This window comes from Oncorhynchus mykiss, chromosome 7 (genome assembly GCF_057628025.1).
Source record: "Oncorhynchus mykiss isolate SJ-2025 chromosome 7, ASM5762802v1, whole genome shotgun sequence".
NCBI classification, from domain to species: Eukaryota; Metazoa; Chordata; class Actinopteri; order Salmoniformes; family Salmonidae; genus Oncorhynchus; species Oncorhynchus mykiss.
Window position 1 is genome coordinate 59,419,804 of NC_143028.1, and position 6,239 is coordinate 59,426,042.

The window sequence follows — 6,239 nt, forward strand, 5'->3', positions numbered from 1 at the left end:
AATCTCCCCTGCAATCTTTTAAATGTGAGGTAATAAGAATTTTACATGTAAACAAATATCAAATACCTCATACTACACTGAACAAAAATAAAAAAGCAACAATAAGATTTCTGAGTTACAGTTCATATAAGGAAATCAATTGAAATTAATAAATTAGGCCCTAAACTATGGATTTCACATGACTGGGAATACAGATATGCATCTGTTCAGATGCCTTAAAAATAAAAAAGTTTAAAAAGTAGGGGTGTGGATCAGAAAACCAGTCAATATCTGGTGTGACCTCAATTTTTGCCTCGTGCAGCGCGAGTCACATTTCCTTCACATAGGGTTGATCAGGCTGTGGAATGTTGTCCCACGCTTCCAATGGCTGTGCGAAGTTGCTGGATATTGGCGGGAACTGGAACAGACTGCCGTACACGTCGATCCAGAGCATCCCAAACATCAGGTGATGGCGTTGGATGATTGGCAAGACAATGGGTCTCAGGATCTCAAGGTCTCTCTGTGCATTCAAATTGCCATTGATAAAATGCAATTGTGTTTGTCTATAGCTTATGCCTGTCTGCCCGTACCATAACCCCACCGCCATCATGGGGCACTCCGTTTACAATGTTGACATCAGCAAACCGCTCACCCACACAACATGCAGTGTGCCCGGTACAGTTGAAACCGGGATTCATCCGTAAAAAGCACACTTGGCCAGCATGCCAGTTGCATATAAGTCGAGCATTTGCCCATTAAGTCGGTTACAACGCCGAACTGCAGTCAGATCAAGACCCTTGGTGAGGACGACGAGCCGGTAGATGAGCTTCCCTGATATGGTTTCTGACAGTTTGTGCAGAAATTCTTCAGTTGGCTGGTCTCAAACAATTCCACAGGTGAAGAAGCCAGATGTGGTAGTCCTGGGCTGATGTGGTCTGCGGTTATGAGGCTGGTTGGACGTACTGCCAAATTCTCTAAAATGATGTTGGAGGCGGTTTCTGGTGGAGAAATTAATATTAAAATATCTGGCAACAGCTCTGGTGGACATTCCTGAAGTCAGCATGCCAATTGCATGATCCTTCAAATCTGTGGCAATGTGTTGTGATTTTTAGTGACTTTTTGTTTTCCCCAGAAAAGTGCACCTGTGTAAATGTTTTATCAGCTTCTTGATATGCCACACCTGTCAGGTGAATAGATTATCTTGGCAAAGGAGAAATGTTCACTAACAGGGACGTAAACAAATGATCTTTTATTTCAGCTCATGAAACATGGGACATACACTTTACATGTTGCATTTATATTTTTGTTCAGTGTAAATGTGGAATTTGCTTTGGTATTTATCCAGAACACTGCAGCCCGCCTTGTGTTCAACCTTCCCATATTCTCCCTTGGCACCCTGCTCCTCCTCAGACTCCTGGCTTCCAGTTGAATCTCACATCCACGACGAGACCGTGGTACTTGCCTAGAGGACAGCAAGAGGAACTACCCCACCCTACCTTCAGGCTCTGCTCAAACCTTACACCCCAACCTGAGTACTCTCTGCCACCTCTGGTCTCTTGGCTCTCCCACACCTACTGGAGGGCAGCTCCCGCTCAGCACAGTCCAAGGTCTTCTCTGTCCTGGCACCCCAATGGTGGAACTAGCTTCCCCCTGAAGCTAGGACAGCAGAGTTCCTGCCCATCTACCAAAACCTCTGAAACACGTACCTCTTCAAAGAGAATCTTAAATTATCCCATAGCCTCCTGTCCCCAAAAAAGCTAGCTACTTTGAGGAAAAATATACTATGACTGATGTGGTTGTCCCACCTAGCTACTTAAGATGGAATGCATTAACTGCAAGTCACTTTGGATAAGAGTGTCTGCTAAATGAAATATCAGGCTCTGCATCAAATTGGCAATGCGGGACAATTCCCAAAGAATCCAGTACATGCGAAGGATGGTCCCAGTCTGAAATACTGCTCTTTACACATGCAAATGGCAAGTGGCATTCGAGCAGTCAAGATGGAGATTCATTCACTAAACTCCAACCGTGTCCAACAAGCAAGTTGACATTTGTCATGAATTTTGCCCTGACGGCAGAGTGATTACCGCTAATGGGCCAGCTGAAAAGTCTAAATGGTCCATTTCCTAAAAATTCACAAACATTTGTCTTCATTTAAGATTAGGGGTAGCAGTGTGGTTAAAATTGGGGATAGGTTTAAAATCTGATTTTATGACTGGCTGTGCTAGCTGTGTCATTCCTATGCGGTGCCTTTTCTTTCCCCAGGAAATATCACTTCTTATTTAGTGTAAAATAATGTCATGTGGATTCCAAAAGGCTTTAAATATAAGGTCAGATGTCCTTTACCTTAAAAACAAATATGGCTCTTAAAGGGAATTGTATATATTTTGGACACTTTTTCAGCATTTTTGCCATGTCCCTGGATGTTATTAAATCAACTTCCATGAGAAATAGCCATAAGATATTTAATATTTCATTATTTGACAATCCTAGTTAAATTCTGCCATCAATAATGTGTATCATGATAAATTGTATTATATTTAAGATTTTCTGTGGCCATATATAGGCCGTTGGGAGTATGCAGAATTTGTTGGTTTAATAGCATGTGACATTTCAAAAATCTAGTATACTTTTAAATGTCAGGATGTCATACTCATTTAGGCTTTGACAACAGCTGATCAATTAGATATGGGGATGCGCTACCGAAATCAATGAATAGCGGGAAACAGCGCATGACGTATTTAGTATTTTAAAAGTCAATACTTTGTAGAGCCACCTTTTGCAGCAATTACAGCTACAAGTCTCTTGGGGGTATGGAACATTATTGAAGATTTATGTTAACATCCTAAAGATTGATTCTATACATCGTTTGACATGTTTCTACGGACTGTAACGAAACTTTGACTGTCTGCTCCTAGTAATTGCGGGTCATGAATTTGGATTACTGTACTAAATGCTTGAACAAAAAGGAGGTATTTGGACATAAATGGACATTATTGAACAAAACAAACAATTATTGTGGAACTGTGATTCCTGGGAGTGCATTCTGATGAAGATCTAAGGTAAGTGAATATTTATAATGCTATTTCTGACTTCTGTTGACTACACAACATGGTGGATATCTGTTTTGGTCTCTGAGCGCCGTACTCAGATTATAGCATGGTGTACTTTTTCCGTCAAGTTTTTTTGAAATCTGACAGTGGTTGCATTAAGGAGAAGTGTATCTATAATTCTGTGCATAATAGTTGTATATTTTATCAATGTTATTTATGAGTATTTCTGTGGCTCTCTGCAAAATCACTGGATGTTTTGGAACTACTGAACGTAAACATATTTTTTTATCTGAAGTCCTGAGTGTCATCTGATGAAGGTCAAAGGTTAGTGATTAATTTCTCTGTATTTCTGCTTTTTGTGACTTCTCTGTGACTTGGCTCTGACAACATAATCTTTTGGTTTGCTTTCGCTGTAAAGCCTTTTTGAAATCGGACACTGTGTTGGGATTAACAAGTATCTTTAAAATGGTGTAAAATACTTGTATGTTTGAGGAATTTTAGTTATGGGAATTCTGTTTTGAATTTGGCGCCCTGCAGTTTCACTGGCTGTGATCCCTTTAGCGGGATCTCAGTCCAAAGAGGTTTTAAGTCATACCACAGATTCTCAATTGGATTGAGGTCTGGGTTTTGACTAGGCCATTCCAAGACATTTAAATGTTTGCCCTTAAACCACTTGAGTGTTGCTTTAGCAGTATGCTTAGGGTCATTGTCCTGCTGGAAGGTGAACCTCCGTCACAGTCTCAAATCTCTGGAAGACTGAAACAGGTTTTCCTCAAGAATTTCCCTGTATTTAGCGCCATCCATCATTCCTTCAATTCTGACCAGTTTCCCAGTCTCTGTAGATTAAAAACATCCTCACAGCATGATGCTGCCACCACCATGCTTCACTGTGGGGATGCTGTTCTCGGGGTGATGGGAGGTGTTGGGTTTGCAGCAGACATTTTCCTCGATGGCCAAAAAGCTACATTTTAGTCTCATCTAACCAGAGTACCTTCTTCCATATGTTTGGGGAGTCTCCCACATACCTTTTGGCGAACACCAAATGTGTTTGCTTATTTTCTTCTTTAAGCAATGGCTTTTTTTCTGGCCACTCTTCCGTAAAGCCCAGCTCTATGGCATGTACGGCTTAAAGTGGTCCTATGGACAGATACTCCAATCTCCTCTGTGGAGCATTGCAGCTCCTTCAGGGTTCCCTTTGTGGCGCCTCTGATTAATGCCCTCCTTGCCTGGTCCAAGTTTTGGTGTGCGGCCCTCTTGGCAGATTTGTTGTGGTGCCATAGTCTTTCCATTTTTAAAATAATGGATTAAATGGTGCTCTGTGGGATGTTCAAAGTTTCAGTTTTTTTTTTTTGTATAACCCAACCCTGATCTGTACTTCTCCACAACTTTGTCCTTGACCTGTTTGGAGAGCATCTTCATGGTGCCCCTTGCTTAGTGGTCTTTCAGAACTGGTGTATATACTCAGATCATGTGACCCTTAGATTGCACACAGGTGGACTTTATTTAACTAATTATTTGACTTCTGAAGCAAAGGGGGTGAATAGATATGCATGCAACACTTTTCCGTACATTTTTGGAATAAGTAATTTTTAATTTCACTTCACCAATTTGGACTATTGTTTATGGCCATTACATGAAATCCAAATAAAAATCAATTTAAATTAGATTGTAATGCAACAAAATAGGAAAAACGCCAAGGGGGATGAATACTTTTGCAAGGCACTGTAAATGGGATACAATCTGCACAGCTGCGACTCATCTGTCAGACTAGGCTGTGGTGCGTGCAGTGTGTCGCATGCGTCGGATTTTAGCAACTTGTACGTTGCTTTGCCGTGTGGTCTCAGAAACAGAAGTAGATTAAACCAGAAGGTGCTTATGTGTAGCTTTCAGCTATATGTTTATGGTATGGCAACAAGAGAGGACAAAAAGGCTAATATTGAGACGCTTGTCATTCAGGCAAAAGAGCTCATTCTTGGTTTCATCAGACCAGAGAATCTTGTTTGTCATGGTCTGAGTCCTTTAGGTGCTTTTTGGCAAACTCCAAGCTGGCTTTCGTGTGCCTTTCACTGAGGGGCTTCCGTCTGGCCACTCTACCATAACGGCCTGATTAATGGAGTGCTGCAGAGATAGTTGTCCTTCTGGAAGGTTCTCCCATCCCCACAGAGGAACTCTGGAGCTCTATCAGAGTGACCATTGGGTTCCTGGTCACCTCCCTGACCAAGACCCTCCTCTCCCGATTGCTCAGTTTTGCCGGGGGGCCAGCTCTAGGAAAGTCTTGGTGGTTTCAAACTTCTTCCATCTGAGAATGATGGAGGCCACTGTGTTCTTGGGGACCTTCAATGCTGCAGACATTTTTTGGTATCCTTCCCCAGATCTGTCCCTCGACACAATCCTGTCTCGGAGCTCGACGTACAATTCCTTCGACTTCATGGCTTGGTTTTTGCTCTGACATGCACTGTCAACTGTGGGACCTTATATAGACAGGTGTGTGCCTTTCGAAATCATGTCCAATCAATTGAATTTACCACAGGTCAATCAAGTTGTAGAAATATCTCAAGGATGATCAATGGAAACAGGATGCACCTGAACTCAATTTCCAATCTCATAGCAAAGGGTCTGAATACTTACTTACATAAGGTATGTTTTTTTATTTATAATACATGATCAATTATAAATTGAGTAAATTGAGGGGCGGCAGGTAGCCTAGTGGGTAGAGTGTTGGGCCAGTAACCGAAAGGTTGCTGGATCGAATCAAAATCAGTCACTCTGCCCCTGAACAAGGCAGTTAACCCACCGGTAGGCCGTCATTGTAAATAAGGATTTGTTCTTAACTGACTTTCCTAGATAAAAAGGTTAAATAAAAAGTCTAAAAACCTGTTTTTGCTTTGTCATTATGGGGCATTGTGTGTAGATTGGAAAAAATGTAATTCAAACCATTTTAGAATAAGGCTGTAACGTAACAATGTGGAATAAGTCAAGGGGTTTACACTTTCCAAATGGACTGTATGTTTATTTAACAAAGTTATGCAACACCCAATTCTCCTGTGTGAAAAAGTAATTGCCTCCTTACACTCTGTGGTGTTGTGTTCTCTCTTGTCGATGTGTGTTGTCCTATAATTATATTGTGTTTTTTATTTTTAATCCCAGCCCCCGTCCCTGCAGGAGGCCTTTTGCCAGGCCGTCATTGTAAATAATTAGTTCTTAATT